The sequence below is a fragment of the Hirundo rustica genome, chromosome 1, assembly GCF_015227805.2.
Source record: "Hirundo rustica isolate bHirRus1 chromosome 1, bHirRus1.pri.v3, whole genome shotgun sequence".
NCBI lineage: Eukaryota > Metazoa > Chordata > Aves > Passeriformes > Hirundinidae > Hirundo > Hirundo rustica.
In genome coordinates this window covers 82,361,788-82,382,712 of record NC_053450.1, presented here as the reverse complement: position 1 = coordinate 82,382,712, position 20,925 = coordinate 82,361,788, and positions in this window count along the sequence as shown.

Sequence of the window (20,925 nt, the reverse complement as noted above, 5' to 3'; positions counted from 1 at the left end):
CAGTTTAGTTTTTTAGTTATAAAAGAATGTAAAATAATTCTCCAGGTCAAGACCTGGGAATTGCTTTGGAAGAGACAGCAACCTATCAGAGAGTTAGTTGGAATATTGGCATCTATTCTGACCACTGAAATTGTTAGCTGTGACTTTGGGAAGTACCATATAAAACCCCATGAATTTCCAGTAGGTGGCTCTTTTTTCTTTTTCCTTTGGCCCGAGAGAGACAGGTAACATCGAGCTGGGCCTGCTGCTCCCCTCTTTTTGGGGGGGAGCTGGCCTGAGGCCTGGCCGGATTCCATCGGCTCCCAAGTGAAGCGGGGGGAAGGAGAGGTTGCTGTTTTGTAACAGCTACTTTCTTCAGACTTCCCTGAAGCAGGGAGAGATCTCTGCTGGGCCCCTGATAAGAGCTGTGGGCACCATTTAGCTGTGGGCTGAGAAGGCATTTGTGATCCTGCCTGGTTTTTTGTGATTCCGGACTGCCTGAGTGCTCCAGTCTCTGATGTTTCTGTGAGTTCTTCCTCCCGCATCAGCTCAGCCTTGAACATCTAACACCATGAGCTACAGAGAGAAAGACAAAGACTCCGAGCATATTTAACTCTTATCTTAGCAACATGAAGCTTCCAGAACTTAGCCCTTGTCTAAGAGAGTAAGAAAGGACAGAATGAACATAAAGAACAACAGGATGAAGTCAGTAAAGCAAGAGTGAAAAGACTATTGAGACAGAAGGTTGAAGAGCTGGTTGTTCTATTCTTACTTGAGCCATGGAAATGAACTCTATATTTAGGTCATTCCTTTAAAACATGAGAAAGATATGCATTTGGGGAGATGATTGTTTAGATTTGTGTGTAGATTTAAGCAAAGGTGTTTGTAATGAACTAAGTAATATCCTATAAGATGCTTGAACAGAGATAAAGATGAGAAGCCCTCTGCACCAGTGAAGAAGTGAGAAGATATCTCTGTACCTTGAGGTGAAGAATCCTTTGCTTTAGAGCTATTCATCTTTAAAAGGTGACGCCCCAGTATGCAAAAGTCTAAGATCCATGACCCATAAGCAGCTTGGGAGGGTCACAAAGGCAGGTTTCTCCAGGCGGTTGTTTTTGTGACAGTTTAAAACCCACAAGAGAACTGTTGTAAGTTGTCTGTGGGATCCATGACTCTAAAAGATACTCTTCCCCTAATGAATTGATGAAAGACTATTGTCAGATAGTGAAACTGACTGAAAATTACAAGTTTTGTCTCTTTCAGTTGTTTTGTAAGAAAGTGAATAGTTTGTAAGGGGAAGGAAGAATGTTTTTGAAGTATCATTCTGTTTTAGTTTTTTTTCAACTTTCTTTATTTCTATTCTTTTAGTGTATGTTAATAAACTATTTGTTAATTTTAAGGTCGAGCCTGCTTTGTTTTTCTCCTAGTCTCTCTCCCATAGAAGGAGTAAGTACCAAGACCAAAATTTAGTAAACGTGAAACCACTACACAGGTGTTTTCCTATGTTTTTGAAAGTCCCAAATCAAATACTTCGAGGGAGATAAGTTGCAGAATACCTCGGGTTTGGGCCTTGTTATTGACTAGGAATAAAATAGGTAGGAAGCTATATAATACTGACAAGATCAAGGAACCCAGGATTGTGTAGGAGCAGAAATGCTGATGTTGGAGGTTATTTGATGTAAAAAGCTCAAGAACTATTCATTGTCTTCAGACATTTAGAGAACTGCTGAGTAAGTAAATGGGGACTGGAGGAGCTGGAGTAGGACACCAGGATTCTGTATGTAGACTTTACATTGTATTTTCATTCCAGCTTGCTAATTTTTCTTTCTATATCTCTACTTCAATAACTGCACAAGTAGAAGGAGGGACATGGCTTGCACTCCTTGATCAAAGAAACTTTGTGTGAGTAGGGCTCATTTATTATAATTACCTCTGCATCACCCTGCCATTTGGTCGTCTATCTAGGGAAATGCTGGCTGCTTAGCATCATTTTTTGTTTCAGTTTTCTGCTGTAACCCAGCACCACCATTACACTGTGCAACGTCTAGTTTTGATGTGTAAGCCAACATATGGCTATTAAAATATTGGCTTCAATTACAAACATGAGGACTCAGAAGTGTGACTTGTTAGCATGAAATTAAGTTTCTCTTAGAAAATGTGGCCTCATCTCTTCAGTCAAAAAAAAAAAAAAAAATTTACACACAAAACTAAACTTACAAGATTTCATTTTCTCAGACTTCATTTTTTTTCATGTATTGCCATATTATGGGCACAGTTAAAAACCCTTCCTCCAATAAAAAGTGTTATCAAATTTAGATTAATTGATCCTCACATTCTGAGTGACTCTTTTGAGAAATGCTATACTTTGCTCTGTTTTTATTAAAAAAAAAAAAAAAAAAAAAAAAAAAGCTTGCAAATCACAGATTCTGATTCTTATGTATACAAGATGAAGTTTCATGACAATGTAAAGAAAAAAAATCCTTTAGAAAGCCCCAACCATTTATCTATGAACTTTACTCTCAGGAAAGGAAATTTGGAAGTACTTTGTACCTGTGTTGTGGTGGAAACCCACCCAAAGTTTTTGAACTCTTTGCTTAATGGTGATATACCAAGAATGTTTTTTCCTGTAAGCTCTTGTCATTCTTTCTGTATTCTGTGTAATGAATCCTTCCTGTCAAGTTTACTATTTCCCTTTTGGTGTTCTCATTAACATTAGTCATTAAAACAAGATTGGGCAAAATGTTGGGAAATCTACCTTCGGGAAAGACTTTATTTAGAAAGCACACACCATTCTACCACCAGAGTAGTTTAAAATGCTGCAGTTATTTCCCTGCAAGCTTCAGTGTTTTGGATGATTAAAATAGATTTTTTCAGTATTGGGAGAAAACAATATATTTAAAAAATAAGGACAAAGTTCCCCAGTACTTCAGATAACCCTTCAAGATCAATTCTACGTACTTAAAATCATAAAGAATAGAATGGGAGGGACTAAAACATCACCTAACTCCTCTGTGCCTCCTCAACAGCGTTAGATATGGTTACTTATTTCTAACAGATATTGTCCAGTCTTTGTATATCTTTGAAAATATTTGTTACCTTATCCCAGTAAATAAAGATTACAATTCAAACATTAAATACCTTTCTCCATATGAAATATTGTTTTTATTTTGACTTGTAGCTAGTCCTAACCTCCTCCTCTGATAATACATCTAGGAAAATAATTGCCTGTTCCCTTTCACAGGCTACAATGAATTCACATGAAGACCATACTAACTAAGATAGTTTGGTGGAAGAGCTAGAAGTTAGGAGCAACCTAGCCTGGTGCTCTGAAAATGAAAGAGAAAGAAAAATGTCTTTTATGGTTTTATTTTCTATTTTTCTAAGACAACATTTGCATAGATTGTGACTGAAAAAAAAAACACTAAAAAAATGGGGTTTGGCATAAATTTTACACTAGGATGTATTTATGATAAGCTGATTCAAAATAAATTCTAAGCAGAAAAATCAGTTGTTTTGACACTAGCAAATTCCAAACACTTCACAAGCATTTCTGTCTCATAGCAAGATTATTTCCTTCTGTTTAAAATATACTTCCCTGAATTAATAATTTTCAATAATGTATCACTAAAAATAGAGAGTTGGTCATACATATGAATGGAAGATGTTTTGTATCAGATAAAAAATTAAGTGGTGCTTACTTTGCCAGAAATAACTGCCTCTGCCTTCGCTTCTCCTCTTCAGAAGCAGATTTATTATTGCCATTATTCATTCCTGTATGTTGTCTTAGGGAACACTTTTATGTGGAAATGTCACTTATTTTCAGATGCCAGTAACTCAAATTGCTTTACAGTTCCATTAAAAGCCACCATTGCTGCTGGCTGCTCAGTAGACATCTCAGCTAGTAAGCTCTGATGTGCTCTTTACAGCCAAGTTGAGAGGCAGTTTTAACTTGTGCTTTCCACTTGCCCTATAAATAAAACACTTTTAAGAGCTAAACGGTCCTGTCTTCTCTTCTCCATTACCAGGCAATGAATACCTGCCATTTTCAGAGCACTGCAGGACTAAGGACCTTTCCCATCTCTTATATTAGTAAGTCTCAGCCTGACAGGCTGTGGCCGTGAGCCTGCACCCTGCTCACTTAGGCTTGACGTGTCTCCAGCCCCTTAGACCAGCCAGCCTACCATGGGACACAGAACGTTTTTCCATTCTGCTGAGCCAGTGTAAAGCATTATTTTTTGTCTGTTTTAGCAACGAGGGATGACCAGACATATACGTTCGACAAACAGCTTGTTACCTGATACGTTTCTATGCTAAAATTTATACTAAAATAGATAATGTGCTCATTTGGGTTTCAACCACAATAAAGATTTCCTTATTGGTTTATAATTGACATTCTGGAAAGACAAAGACTCTTTGCTTATTTCCAGATGTGACCCAAGATTACACATTCAAGAGCTATGTTAGACTTCATCCCTAGCTCTACTCTAATTATTTTAGGTTATTAATTCATACACTGTTGATTTACAGAAAAGGATATTGACCAAGAGAGAAGAAGCCTTCAGGATCACCCAGGATTAATTTCTGTTAATAATGAAATTGCATTCTTGATAGGTTGAAGTTTGGTATAATAGACAAAACAAACACTTCTATTTCTAAATGATGAGGGATGCACGTGGTAAGTCCTGTCAAAAAAATTGCCTGAGAAAATGTCAGACTTGCTAAACTTAGTCAGGAGATTCTTACTTTGATTTTTAAAAGCCTCAGGTAAAACATGAGACAGTGTGTTTTATTTGTTTGTTTGCTCATTTATTTACTTTATTTTATCACAATTGTTTTAAATAGTCAGATAACATGGATTAAAAGGAGTGAGAGCTTTGGAGTTCTTTTTTTCTCTCTATAAAGTTCTGTGAACACCATAAGCTGTCAGCAATTCTTTCTTTGAAAACAAAAAATCCCATATCCAGAAAAAAAATATTTCCAGATAAAATTATGCAAGATGGAAACTTTTTGTAATAAAAGCATTTCAGCTGTTCTTGCACCTGACTGAGATGAAATCAATTGAGCCTGCAAATCAGCAAACTTTCTATGCAGAGACATTGTATGACTTTGTTGGTCTTCTCTCCATCTGCTAGCTGGTTAAAAGCCTACTGAGCAGCTCAAGTAGTACAAATAAAGAAGGAATCCAGAGTGTTGGCAAAAAAAACCCCTTTATCAGTGGCATGCAGCTTGCATTCAGTGTATATAAGCAATGAACAAAACTGTTGCCTGTGTTCATTATACCATAAATTTAATGTATTTGCTTTCTCAAGTTATATAAAGAGCATGGTGGCAGATACTGAGCAACAGAAGTGGTAAAGTAAAATCTTTCATTTTCCAGTAAATATTATGCCGTGCTCTGTCATCCTGGTCTTCCAAAGTCAAGTGGGATATAGTGAGTAAAAAAATAAAAGGAACAGAGATGAGGACAGTGTTACTGGGAACAGAGCCTTATGGCAAGTAGTAATATTAACAATCTGTTCTTACATATATTCCATATTATTCTCATTTCTCCTATTTTATAAGTGGCTGACTTGAGCCATGAAACACTGAGGTGACAATGGCTCAACAACATTTTGTTAAGATATGCATCCAACAGGAATTTAGCAGCCAAATCCATTTTAGGCGTCATGTTTGTACTGCATGATAATCTAAAATGAAAAAAAAGAACTCTATTGGGGCAGAACTAACAACCCAAGCCATAACCTGGGCAACATCAGGGAGGGCTGTAAAGGCCTTGGGGTTCAAGTGATTTCAAAACCCACTGGTGTCCTTCAGGTATGTAAACAAGCTGAAACAGAAGGAAAATACTGGCCTGCTGTTAGACAAGGCAAATTAGTCACCAACAAGGGGGAGCAGCTCTTTGGAAGTGACCTGGTGTGGCCGACAAGCTCAATATCTGTGAACAGGGTGCTGCTGCATCAAAACATTCCAATGAGATGCTGGGCTGCATCAACAAGGACATCCCCAGCAGAGACAGAAAAGTCATTATTCAAATTTCTTCAGCGCTTGTCAGGCCACACCTGGAATAATGTGTTCACTTTTGGTCCCTGCTGTGCAAAAAAGGAAGTGGGCAGTTTGGAAAAGGGTCCAGGGAAGGACCTCAAAGATGACCAAATGATTGGGAAGCCTGGCATGTGAGGAAAGGCTGAGAGAATTGGGTTTGTTCAGCCTTTAGAAAAGAAGGCCTAGGGTAGACTTTATCACTATGTGCCACTACTTAAAGGGTAGATGGAGACTCCATTTTTACAAGGAGTCACATGGAACAGACAAGGGGCAATAGGTTTAAGCTGCACCTGGGGAGATTCCAAATAGACACAAGAGGACAGTTTTTCATGGTGAGAACAATCAGTCACGAGAATAATCTCCCCAGGGACTTTGGAGGAGAAGGATTGATTTCTTAATGAGGGATATTTTTAATATCCAGATGGAAAAGTTATCTTGTCTAGGCCATGCTTTTGACAAGAAAGTTTGGAGCAGATTATCCTTGAGGCCCCCTTCCAACCTGGTATTCTATGATTCTATGAAACATCTCTTTGAGTCAGACTTAATATTAATCACATGCTGTACATTGTCTTTCAGGGCAATTTTAAACCTCAGGGAAGCCATGTTTTCTGTAACTTTAAGACTATTTCTCTCTGCCAACCTATTTTCAATAAAAAATCCATCATTTTGGTAGGCTCCTTGACATGTCTTTGTGAGAATGCCTCTGACATCTCTTCTTAAGCTGAACTATAAATATATTTTATTCTTGTTGACTTCTTCCTACCTACATATATGTTTCAGATACAACCGGCCTCTTTCCACACCTTTCAGTGCATTTTCTTAGCTTCTGCCATTTTCATAGTTGTGTACAAGTTAAGGATTGTCTTTGTTAATTTGTGTTTGTATGTTGCAGATGAAGATCACCTTAAAGTCAGAAATAAAGAATAAGCATGATTATCCTTGGCTTATCAGATACCTCTTTAAGTAAACAAAAACGTACATGAAATAATTGACCCATTTTTTTTTTTTTTCCAAGCATATCAGAGCAGACTAGGAACAACTGGTTGTGAAGCAATGTTTACATAAAAAGATAATGAAGATGGATGCAGCACAAACTTTGATTTTGAAGCTATTCCACAATGATTAATAGTAAGGAAAAGGATCCCTGAGGTTCCCTTTAGAATATTCTCCAAAGCCAATATACTCAGTAGGTACCATTAAAAGGAAACTACTTTGATTGATACAGAAACCTAATAATGGTGCTTTATGGTGAAATAAGTTGAAATCATGTGTCAAACCCAACAAATATAATATCATGTGTTCAATATAATACAGCTATAAATCAGAAAGGATGTTTGATTGTAGAGAACCTAAACAGCATAATCAGCCACAACATCTTATTTTATTTAAAATAGTAAGTGTAGATTTGCTAAAAGATTAAGTACATGATGAAACTTGAATGTTCATATCCACAATGCTGAAATATGGAAACTGAAATTTTAGCAATGATGTTTCTCTGCCATGTTACATCTACCACTTACAATGTGTCAGCAAAAAAACCACCCCAAACTAGCAATACCATCCTATACCACACGTCATTTTTACCACAGATGAAAAAGAAAAAAAGATAGAGCATGCCTTAAATCATAAGGAAAATAAGATCCCTCAACAAATTTTAATAATAATAATAGGAATTAACTATTCATTTATTCTACCTAATATATGAACTTTTGACATTAGTTGACATCAAAAAATATGATAGCAAAATGCAGTTAATATGAGACATCTTGCTCCAATTTTAAGGGCACTCTCTTTAGCATTCCTGTGTAAATTCCTGTGGGTATAATATTAAAGAGACATTATGTATAACTATGAGATAGATCACATAGTTTCATTAGAAATCCTTTCACTCTTATTTTTGGACTTCCTGCTTATTGTTTTTATAATTCCAAAAGATATGTTGCTAAATGTACCTCTGATTTTTTTCTATAGTAATTAAAATTCAACAGTGTAGTAGATTTTTAATCTGTGATTATCCAGATAGAAAATATTAAGAGTCAAGAAAAGAATCTGAATGTCTGTTCTCTGACTTAGATGAGCATGAGATTCTGTGAGCAGTACTGGGAAAAAAGGTACCTTTATCCTTCACAGTATTGGTCAAAGAACTGAGTCTTTCAATGTGATGAGCATGATGACTTATATGAAAGAAACTGGGTGTAGAAAGAGGATGATTGTTTGTGTTCTCCTCAGATTGCTACTACAGCATCTAACAATTCCAAGACAAACAAAAATTATCATCAAAAGGCAAAAGTTATCATTTTTCATATTTAATTTTTAAAACTCCAGTTAAAGAGGAAATGTTCCCACAGCTGTAGGAATGAGTTTGTTCCTCAATATTTGATAATTTCTTTTGTATTAAAATATCAACAAGGAAGAGAGGAAGAAGATTGTTTTTCTTTAGGAGTAAATCACATGAGAGAAAGAAGGAACAAGACTTGTATAAAAAAATCTATGTAGCAAATTTATCAGGTAAAAGACTTCAGAAATGGAGAGTGTTAGGGATCGTGTTCAACAAAATTTCCATTTTAACTGTGAAAAGTTTTAGTAAGTGGCTTAAACAGCAACCTGATTTAAATTTCTGGCAACAGCTGACCCACAGTGGTAATTTCTGCCTACAGGACTAAGAAAAATTTTTATATTCTTTTTCTTTGATTAAAGAAAGAAAACAAAAACAATACTAAAAAGCACACTAAACCAAAAGATCAGAAAAATTGGTCTGAGACGGTTAAGTAGAAATAATTGACATGAAAATTTCAGCATCATTTCTATTTTTTTTATATATATATATATATATATATACACACATCTACATCTACATCTACATCTACATCTACATCTACATCATCTGCATATAAAATTTTTCTTTAGAAGCTTTGATTTTAGTTTTTGTGATACCATAATACCATTATGTATTATGATTTCCTGTAACAGAAAAGTGTTTCATAGTGTGGTTTCATTTGGTTGGTTGGACGGTTGGTTGGTTGGTTTTTTTTAATCAAGGAATCTGCTCTTTTTTTTTTTTTTTTTTTTTTTTTTTTTTTTTTTTTTTTTTTTTTTTTTTTCCCCTGATGAAATGAACCCTCAAAAAAGACCCAGTTTGCGCCCAGACAATTCGGAAACAAATTAAGAAAGGACATAGGGTTTATGTGAATATAGAGCAAGAGAAACTATCTGTAACGCTTTTCTCACAAATTTACCTCTCTAAGCCCTAGGAGGAGGCTGATGTCTCACCAGTCGACCTTCCAGGCGTGAGTTGTTGCCCTGGCTGCGGGCAGCGTTTTGCCCTCCCTGTCCCAGGCTTTCCCCGGGGCTCTGTCCCGCCCGCCCGGGGCTGAGGGGCTCAGCCGGGCCCTGCGCTGGGGCCGCTGCAGCCGCTGGCACCGCCTGGGCCCGGCCCGGGCAGCGCCGGCACAGCCCCGGAGCTGCCGCCGCCACCGGGGCGGCTCGGCCCGGACAGGTGCAAAAGCACGACATAAAGGCACATTTGTTGTCCTGTTCTGCAGGAGGCAGGTATTTTTGTAGGAGGGTAGACGAAATATTCCTCTATCTTGAATCCTGCAGATTCTCAGAAAAAGAAGCATCTTGGACCTGTTGAAAAAAGCTGTAAACAAGTTTTCTGCGTTCAGAACGGTAAAGCTATATTTAGTTCTTCTTTCTTTTAAAGGTAATAATTTTCTTATTATTTAGTACTCGTTTCATTTTATTACAGTATTTTCTCTGTAAAATAACTAAAGCAATGAAGAGACCACATGGAAGAAGAAATCAATTAGGAGGCTCATCACAAAATCTGTAAATAAAACAAAGTTGTGGGGAAAATATCCCTTCTTGAAGAACAAACGGATGCAGCCAGAAACAAAAACAAAAGATTTATTAGGATCAACAATACTACTGCTTGCAATCAATATGCAAATGCGATTTCTGTGCTCAAACAGAAATACCGTGTGGAGCAGAATACTTATGAGCTCACATGATTAGGCACAGCATGTGAGAAGCTGACCATTTCCATTACAGGGTCATTATGAAATGACAGCAGGATACATGCAGGATACATGTTTGTCTCTTAAATCCAGAACATTATATACATAAAATTAAGGTGAAATTTTAAGAAGTCAGACTCTGTTATTCAAACACCATTACCTCAAAGGTAATTTTATCACCTTCCAAGACATTTGATTCTAATGCAGTAATATAGGTGTTTTTTTGTTTGTTTGTTTGTTTGTTTGTTTGTTTTGTATTTTTGTCAGTATTCATAGAGGCTGAACTTTGCTCTGCAGATATGATGCCTAAAAGCTTTCACTAAGAATTAAAGAAAAAATAAAGCAAAAAAAGGTTAAGTTTATTCCACATCACAGTACTTCAGAATTTAAGACGAGTCTAGAATATCATGATGCTTCTAGAAAAACTGTGAGGGCTGAAAGCTTAATGTCTTTGAACTGACTTAAATAATACTTGCTAAAGGAAGAAAAGGAAAACAACAAAACAGTGCGTTCTGATTTTCCTTGTGAGAACATATTTCTGTCAGTTGCAACATAAGATCTAAAACATCATGTCATATCAGTGATACTCACTTCACCTTTTGTTTCCACAAAGCTTTTTGCTCAGGCTTCAGTTGGTGTTTCATATGAAACACACAAAATTATTTTTTATCTGTCTTGCACTGACAAGAGACCATTCAACCTAAGATGACCAGAACAGAAATTACAGGGTAGAAAACAAATAGAGCATTTAGAATATTGTGTTTTCTCTGGGAACTATTGAAAACCTGCCTAAAACTGAAGGTTATCTGCACATTTTTGTAAACTCATTCGACTCAGACAATTTAATCACCTGATGAGCACTTGCCAAACCAAGAAAACACATTTGATATTCCTTTTGTGATGCCTTTGACAGTGCAATCTCTTTTTCTCCTTATACCAAGACAGTCCATTGCACTCTGGGATATTGGGGTCTTCTTCAGTTCTGCATTCATTCCTCTCTGGTTTCTGACGTGTTTGCAATTTTGCTGTTGTGTAAATGTTATCTTGAAATTCACTGAAGCAGAAAGCACAGAACACAAAACCTGAAATAATACTGTGACACTGTAACCTTAGAATTCCCATAACCATACCTAAGGAGTTCCCTCAACCAAGGGAAAGAATTGTAATAAACAAATGCACAATAATTTATTCATTTTAAAAAGTGTGTTAAACTATTATTGAGAGAAAAGAAGTTTAGGAAATAGAGAAATATAATATTTTTCCTTTAAAGAAAAGAAAAATAGCTAAAAGTTTCAAATTCCAAAATGTCCCATTAAGAAGGTCAGTTCATTGCTCTGTTCTCAATAATGGCATTAATCATAGCACATCTTAAATGTTCCAGTAACATTGGGCCAGGAACTTGGTACTTGCAAAATATAAATATAAATGGCATATAGTTTACGCTTATAACACAGCTATAAATTACTCTTCATACAAAAATTCTAGAAGTATTTTCTTTATTGTAAAATTATCTAAACACCTGCTTAGAAAACATATGTAGGAAACAAATATGATCATCTTGTGTAATTTTCATACCTCTTTCTGACAGTTTCTATATTATGCCTAATTTGTGTTTTGGCTAAAGCAGATCACAGTATTTAACACAAAAATATAAAAAAATATTTTGGGGAATAACAGGAGAAATACGTGTGTTTTGGAGAGCATCTTCATTGCCAGTTGTCGCAGGCCAATAAATGTGTTTGTATGTAAAATATTATTCTTGTACCCATTAGGTCACAGCTCTTCAACAGATATTCAGCTTCTGTGTTCCTGAGGCAAAAAGGTAGCTGGGTGTGGCCAGACAGTTTCCCTCATTTTTTTGACTGATTTATGAAGATAGACAAATCACCGGAGATCCCAGAGAATATCCTGTCTCTCCATCCCCATTTTGAATGATTAAAAAAAAAAAAAAAAAAAAAAATAAAAAAAAAAATTGGGAGTATTGCAAGCAGAAATTTCAAATAACAGTGTTTAGCTCTGGAAAACAAGATTTAGGCATTGAACTCCACAGATTATATCCAATAAAATATAGATTTTCTATCCACAATAACTTATATTTCTAACCCTAAATTGTGAGCTCTGATAATTAGTAATCTTAGGTGTTATGTCACAAGAGCAAAACAGAACAGAACTGCATTTTAAACCTGTCAAAGCTGCAGAATTTTATTGTAGCTCAAAGAAATAGGGAGGATTGTATAGCAATTAGAGCTAGAAAGGTTCTGACTTTTTTAAGATCAAGTGTCTTTCCTGAGTATAAAACCCCGTACAGTCGACCTGGTAGCCTGTGAATGTATGCAGGACGCATTGACTGGGCTGTCTGGCTTGGGGGCAGAGATCAGCTGTGACCCTGTCTTCCCTCACGCCCTCCTACTGACAACAAGAGGCTAAATGATTTTTGTAACATTGGCTCAACAGCTCCACTCTTCAACTGCACAAAATAAGCAATGATCAGGGTACATTTCTACGAGTAGGATCTTAGTTACAGCTGTTCCGGTTTTAAAAGTCATACCTGAGGTGTTTCTTCATGAGACCAGACAACCGCCAATGGCAAAAGGAAAGAGCCTGCTCTCTCACCCGGGGAATATTACAGCTTTATTCTGGAGTCCTGCCCTGCTGGCTGAAGCTCGTTCCCAGGGTGGCGCCGGTGCCAGGGAGAGCTAGGCTCCAGCGGTGCTGGGGTTTTTTCCCAGGGGGGACGGGCCCAGAGGCGGGGACAAGCCACTGCGCAATCAGGGACAAGGTGGGAGTGGAACAGAGTTGGGTTACATTCCAGTGTGGGAGATGGGCGCGGCGGAGCAGGGACAAACCACATGATAACGGTTTCCAAGGGGAACAGGGAATACAATAGAAAAACATTACAAACCCCAATATAAAAATGAAACACAATATAAACCAAATTAATGCATTATAACACTTACCCATTTCAAATTGTGCATTTTGCTTCTATCAGGTTGTTAGAATTTTAGATTACATATGCTGGACTGTGAAGTATTTCTTAAATCTATAGTGGGTTTAGATGTTGATAATTTTTATTGTCAATTGATTGATCCTATAATAAGAGTAAAGAATCAAGGCCCTATGGCACTAAGAATAATAAAGACCAAAAAAAAAAAAAAATCCTTTATTTCTCTATTTCCCTAATGAACCTTTTACAACAATGACGATACTATGTAATGAAAATTTACACTGCATCATCCTGAGAGATAACGGAGTTAAAATATTTGAAATACTTGTACTCATTCATAGAGTAAGACCATAAAATCAGAGCTACCCTAATGAATGATGTGTAAACTTACCTGCTTGTGTATAACAAACATGCAGACTGTGTTGGGTTGTCTATATTCCTCAATTATATCACAGACTAAAACCATTTCTGTGTTTTTTGACCACGCATGTTTCATGATATCAAGCTAAAAGTCTGGTTTGGAGGGGCAAGGCACTGTGTCACATTGACTGTGTCTCTTTTCTCTCAACGGTCTTTTATTTTTGTTATTTTTCCTCAGTCACCAGGAGCCTCACACTCTTCTCCATACACAAAATGTCAGTGTCTGCTTCTTTGACTTTCCACTGAGCATTTGAGTGACAACAGACTCTTTTCATGGATTTGAAGCTGTGATTTTAATGCAGCAATCATCTGCATGGAGTCTATATTTTAATATTCTACTCAAGAAAGCTGATAATGGAACTTTTTTTATTTAAGTATTTTGAGCAGGACATTTTAGTTTAAATGTCAAAGATAATATAGTTAATATTAACCAGAGGTGGTTTTATTTTATTAAATTTGTGAATTATATTTGCTAGTTCTAGTTAGCTGCTTTTATCATCATAATTTTTAAGGATTTCTATTAGTTCAGGGAGGGAATTTAATTAGAATATGACATTATTTGATACTGCAGGGAGGCTTTAGATTCAGTAGTTAAAATAAAATAACGTAGCCCTAGCCTTTGCAATGTTTTCCAAATTATTTAATTAGCCAATTACACCTTATTTAAGATGTACTTGTTTTTTACCTTGAGACACAGTTCCCATTGTGGTTTGATTCAGCTGATAGGTTCCAGGTTTGTTCAGAGTGTATTTGGACTTTTGGCAATCTTCACTGTTGTTAAATAGGCTTAATAATCTGAATAGCAGTTCCCACAATGTCATTGGGTTTGTGTATATCCCTGTACTCAAGATTAAATTCAGTTTTATATGGTTTCCATGAGCATTTTTACTACACTGCCATAAAACTTATCTGTTGTCTACACAATCTTTATTTTCAATCCATCCATTCTTAAAGAAATTTCCAAGATCACAGAGAAAATAAATAAAAACCTTATTTGGAATTCTACAGTCCTACTTCAGTGAACAATTTAGTGTGCTATAAAGAGATCACATTAACTTTCTGCCCTAAAAAAGCCCTTAACCACAAAAACATGTCTATATTTTTCCTAAAGCATTCAAATATTGCTCAGTTAAGTAACAAAAGCCAGATGAAAAGCCAGAATCACTCAGAGAGTCAGAAGTCTTCACTTGCTTTATACAGATAGCAAGAGGCCACAGTCTTTCACCCTTTGAACACTCAGAGAATGCACACATCATGGAATCCTTACGACAGTTATTCTTTTGTCCTGAAAGGTGTATGAATATACTGCTTTGTTATTGAGGGAATGTTGTGTTGCTTTCCAGTTTCTTTAGGAATGACACTTCACTCAAACATGGTTATAGTATTCCTGCAATTCGAAAAAAACCCTGTGGCCTTTCATATTAGACTGACACCTTGTCCCATGGCTAAATGAGCAATATAACTTGCGAGAGAAGGCAAGTAGCTCTCTCCCTGCTCACAAAAGGCTTTCTTGCTGAAAGAGTGAGCAAAAGCTGCAGTTCCTGAACACTGCTGCTGAAGGTGAGCAGTGGGGCATGCAGCCCGAGTTTCCCTCAACCTATAGGGAGGAACTGCAGCCTGAGGATGCCATTTCATGTTATTTATAGTTAAGCCTAACTCGCAGTTTGGTGATAACCAAAAAGGGGATCTCACAGCCAACTCTGGCTTAAAAATTGCAATGCTGAGTGCTCTTTATGTACTAACTGTTCCTCATCCCACCTAGGAAGATGATTTATCCCTCAGTGAGATGTGTGACTGTCTCTGTATGCCATGCTTCTAACACCAGAGTAAGATTCCCACCTGCAGGGTGATGTCCCAGCCTGACTGGACCTGTCCCCAGGGAGGCACCTGATGCCTGGGCCTTCATCTGCCTTGCCCTGCTCCTGGTTGGGGCACTGGGACAGTCTCTAGTTGGTGAGGCCTGCTATGTACCTAGAAAAATCTCTTTACTATGAAAAGATTTCAGGATATTTATAAGGGTCTGTTCTGAAATTTCAACCAGTGCAGATAAAAGAGAAGTAGAGGGAAATAAGGAAAATCGGGACTACCTTCAACAGATCTGAAAAGAGCACAAGAAAATGTGAGAAAAAAACTAATTTTATTAAAAATGTTACTGTGAAAGAAAACAAGGAATTAATAAGAAATTTTGTATTTCAGGCAGTATCCTAAAGAATATTAAATCCAAATTAATTTTTAAAATGTTGGCTATAACTATAACACTGAGCCAAGGTTTCTCATTGCTTGCAGGTCTGATGTAACAATGAGATCATTCTCTATTTTTGGTCTTTGAACAATATGAATCTTTCAGTTTTCCTTTCTCAGGCCACTCCATTTTGGTGAAAGAAGCAAATTACTACTACCTATTACTATCTTCTCCATAAAAGGCAGCTCAAGAGCTCATCATCCTCCTCCTTTATAGAAACTTGCCTTAAAAATTATAAGGTGCACAGTGTTTTCAATAGCAACACAAAGTCTGGAGTTTCACAGAGAAGTTTCTTAAAGCACTCCAGTTTTGTGAATATTCAATATATTTTATTGCCAAGATAAAACAGAGAGAAATGTTTTCTTGCATACCTTGCAGTCATAATATGCTATCGTACTACCCTGCAGTGACATTTTCTGTGACCTGTAAGGGCATCCGATACACAATGAAGCCGTCTTTGTCTCCCTGTACATGCTAAGAGCCTAGAGAAACTATGACATACAGCTGAAGCTGTACATCTGATGCTTCACTGACATGAGTGGCAGGTTTATGTGCCTGACACACTTCAGAATCACAGTAGGGTTTCTGAAAAAGTTTATTTTCTTTTTTTCTAACTCAGTACAGGAATAAATTTAAAAAAACCCAAAACATTATGGAGCTGAGCTTGAAGATCATACTCTAGCTTGCTCTTTATCACGAAGATCTGAAGCAAATAGGTGACAGACTTTACCAGATATAGTGTTGCAATTTGCTTTATCCTTGGGGTTGTGCTTAAGGCTGAAGTCGTACTGACTACAAAGCTTCTGCCTTTTTGAATTTCTCAAAATGGGGGAAAGCTTTTCTCATGAGGGAAGATGCAGGGGATTTTTGTTGAAAGGCTGTGGAATTGATGGACTGGCCTGCAACAGAAGATCATACTAGCTACGTTTCGTGGAGGGAGAGGCTGTAGGACGTGCTTCAGTGATCGCCTTTCTTAAAGAAGTCAAAAAATTTATGTTCTTCTACACAAAAAAATGAAAAACATTAGAGGAACATGGCTGGTCATATCACAAATGCCAACTACACGTACATGCACATGCACAAAATATATGCAGGATATGTTTTCTTCAACCCTGTACTGCATAGTGCTCCACAGCTGGTGGCAATAGCACAAAGTACCTTTTTACTTTTACCTTTCAGGTAAAAATGCAAATCGGAGTTTCTTTATAATGGAGTAAATATATCTTTAGGAAAATCCCTGAGTTGACTGCAGATTGACTTATGCTATGCAGAAGGACACTGCTTTACTTACAGAAGGCAGAGAATTTCCTGATTTCATTGAAAGTGCTCTGAAAAATACAGTTACAGAAAAAGTAAGTGACAGCTTTCCCTGCCTGTATAAATGAATGAACTCAGGTTTTGTGTGTATTAATAACTTCTGTTTTATTTAACTGAGTTTTTAAAAAGTAAAATGAGCATTTATGAACCCACTAAGAAAGGGAAATGTAGAAGGAAGTTACATTATACATTATGAATAACTGCATCTTGGAGGGGTTAATGATTTAGAACTAGATCTAATAGTCTGTATAAGTGCCTACATAGAGAAGGAAATTTTCCATGATTTGTAAGAAATTAGATATGCAGTAAAATGAATTGTACATTAATTTAAACACCTGCCTTTGACACACTTCTGAGATCGATGTTCTGCTTACTGGCCTTTCCAAACTTCTTCGCAAAACTAGAACTCAGGTAAAATCATTTGAAGCAGAAATCATTTGCCACAAGAGCTCAGTAAAACATCTTAACAACATAATTTGCTTTATAAAAAATTCTGCATAGAAAATCTATGACATTTTGGCGTGGTGGTCTACAGGAAATAACTTCATGAACTGATCTTTTTTCTTATTCAAACCGTGTGGAATTTGCTTCTTACTTGCAATTCTGCAAGATTATTATGACAATGACACCAGTTGAAAATGTGCAACAGTAATCTGATGATAGCAGTTCTGCAGAATGTCAGGTTAGTCCATTTCTCTCATGTGGGTTGCTCACTCACCACGCTCCAGAACCCCAAGTCAACCGTAACTCAAATTTTGATCCAAGATCTTTGCTGGAGGAGGCAAGGGCAGCACCCTCCCACCTGCAGCAGAGGTAGCATCCAGAAGCAGAGGTAATTCCCACTCTTTCTTCTATGCTTGCCATGAGGAAGCTAGCTGCTTCCCAAACTCTCTCCTTTCTCTTCAAGACAAGAGAGTATTATTTTAACATTTTGCAAGCTTTAATAAGCTACTTTTTCCCAACATAAAGAAAACAGAGCTGACAGGAGGTTTTCAGCTCAAGACTGGATTTCATGTTATGGTCGAAACTACAGAAATAATTGTTTTCTCTAATTTTAATTATAATTAATAAAAGCTTATAGCAACATTATGGGCTCAATGCAAAATTTGTGCTACTAAAATGCTAGAAAATTCTTAATTACTTAATTTCCTTTGATATTTCAAGCATATTTAAACAACACAAGGCCAAATCCTGGTATGTTGCACATTTTGAAGTCAAACTATTAAATCTCTGAGTTTTCTTAGTAGATTTTTATGAGGTAGAATTAAATCCAGAATTTATTATATTAATAATCACAGAACCAGAGAATAAGCTGAGTTGGAAGGGACCCATCAGAACCATCGAATCTGACTCCTGACCCTCATAGCACCATCTCCAAGAATCACACCTTGTACTGGAGGGTATAGCACAAGCACTTGTTGAAATCTCTCAGGCTTGGTGCTGTGACCACTTTCCTGGGGAAGTGCCAAGAGTTATATTATTATCTCAAAGTTTAACTTCAATTTCTAGATTTAGAAGGTGTGAGTATGCACATATGTATGTCAAAACTCTGGACAGACCAGAAACTAAAAAGAAAGGAATACATTATATGAAACTTATTTTCCTGAATTATATAATCTGTGAAAATGAAAGCCTTCTGTGGGGTCACACACTCCTTAGCAGCCCTCTGCTGGAAAACAGGCTGTGATAAAAAGTGTTGCACTGGGTATCTGCGTGGCTGCCTGTAAATGTGGCTGTGCTAGGTCCTGGCTTGCTGTCTCTGCTGTGTGCTACTCAGGAGGCCCATTGACCTGGGATCCTGAAGCCTCAGTTGTCTGCTTTCCTTCTTGCCTAGCAGTTTCTCAGCTGTCTAGGTTTCCAGAGATTATGAGAAACTCTGGCTCCTGGGAAAGAATGATACAGCATGATTAATTCTCCCTCACAAAGAATTACAGCATTTGGAAATTTTCTTGCAAAGTGGAGTAGAATCAATTTGTTATAATCTCTTTTTATAATCTCTAATAAATATTTCACCGTTTTATTTTGAAGCAGAAACATGTGCTGTAAAAATGCACAGCCACAATGCAATGTCTTTAGAATGTGGATGTATATGTATAAGACTGAATTTTTTCTATTACTTGTTAGGCACAAATACAGTCCTAAAGTTAATGAGTATAAATATATTTTATTACATCTAGAGGGGGTTTTGTTTGTTTGTTTGTGTGTCTGTTTGTTTTGTTTGTTTTGTTTTGGTTTTGTTATGGAACAAATAGAATTAATGGTTGGCTCTAGACTCCATATTCTGATTTGGAGTCTGAGATGCTTAAAAAAATTATATTTTGTTACATATAATTTTCTTTATTTTCAAACCCCAGGCATGCTTGACCGCATGAACAACAAAAAAGGAGAATTGCATTTCTCATTTTACTATGCATACAGAAACACACTCACATATATTTGTATTTGATTCTTTCCTTTCATGAGCATTTTAAGGGCTTACATTTTAAAAGGGAAAATAAATGAAATCTGGTTTTGTGAAAAAAAAAAAAATCTGTTGTATCCTAGTCCAGCAAAAAAAATTCCACACCACAGCCTAACATTCTGTAAAGTTTGTTAGTGAATTTGGTGTCATGTCTATTTCCACAAGAATGAGAAAACAGGCAAACAAGGCAGTCATAGGACAGGTATATAATGGGTTGTTTCCTATTCACGCTTTCGTTCAGCACTATTATGACACTAATACACCAGTTCTGCTTCTGGGAGGAGCTGCAATTCACATTAAAAGTTGTATTATTTCACATATAATTGACAATGGAATTGTGGGTAGTAATGTCAGAGAAAGGTTTTAGCTTGATCCTAAGAGAAGAAAGACTATATGATCAGATTAAAACTCATATTCTGTGTTTCTATCAATATTAAAATGGATTGCAGCATAGCTGTGAAGACTGAGCTGGCTTTAGGCTCAGAATAAGCTCCTTGGTTAGGAAGTAGCAGTTGTTCCAACACAACATTATCTCTCCATGTTAATTTATTTCATTATAGTGATTTATAGTTGATATTGCTTTTGTCTCACCTTGATGGTTGCAAAGACATTATTCACTATCAGACACGGTACCTTTTGTCCAATTTTCTAAATGTCACTACTAAAAGAATCTATGCAAAACATTTTAATTAATGCTGAATACACTCAAAGTGAAGAGAAAAATGTTCATTATACTACTTCAGAAAAAAAACTAACCCCAAGTTATAATAAATTAATCCCTTCATATTCCCATTTGTAGCATAATAGTGAACTATAGAGGTTATTCAAAGAGAGTGATTCCATTTTCATCATTTAGGATTATCTAGTTTTATAACATTTAAAAAATATTTTCTGGTCTTTATGTATAACTGGTCTAAATGTATAACTTGTGCTTATTTGATTGTAAGTTCCATATTTTTAGATGAAAATTTGAAGGGAAACTATAGTATAGAGAGGAAGTATGAGGGAAAATACAGTAAGCTAATCATACTATGAATTTTCTAATTGCAGTGTTAATAAAGGATTATTGAAACACTAATATTGTGATAGAGAGACCTCCTGACCTTCTTTAACATAATTTTCAGTTGACCTACTATAAATTTTACACAAAGATCGTGCTAGAACTGTTTATTTTGGTCAGCTTATTTTATCTAGACTTTTTTTTTTTTTCCCCTAGATTTTCTAGTAATTTATCTGACAGCTCTGGCATTTATGACTCTCTGTCTGGAGGAGAATTTAAATATAAGTTTCCCACTATACCAATGTCAAATTATCTTTGTCGTATACATTTTTGTGTTTAGTTCCTTTATCCAAACCTATGCTTCTCACTAGAAAATTTTCAGAGCTGCAACTTGAAAGGACCCACATTTATTGTATAAATACCCTGAAATGAAAAAACTTGAAGTAGAAGTGCTGTATCCAGTAATCAGAAGGTAATATTTTTCTCCAGATCATCAAGAGCTTT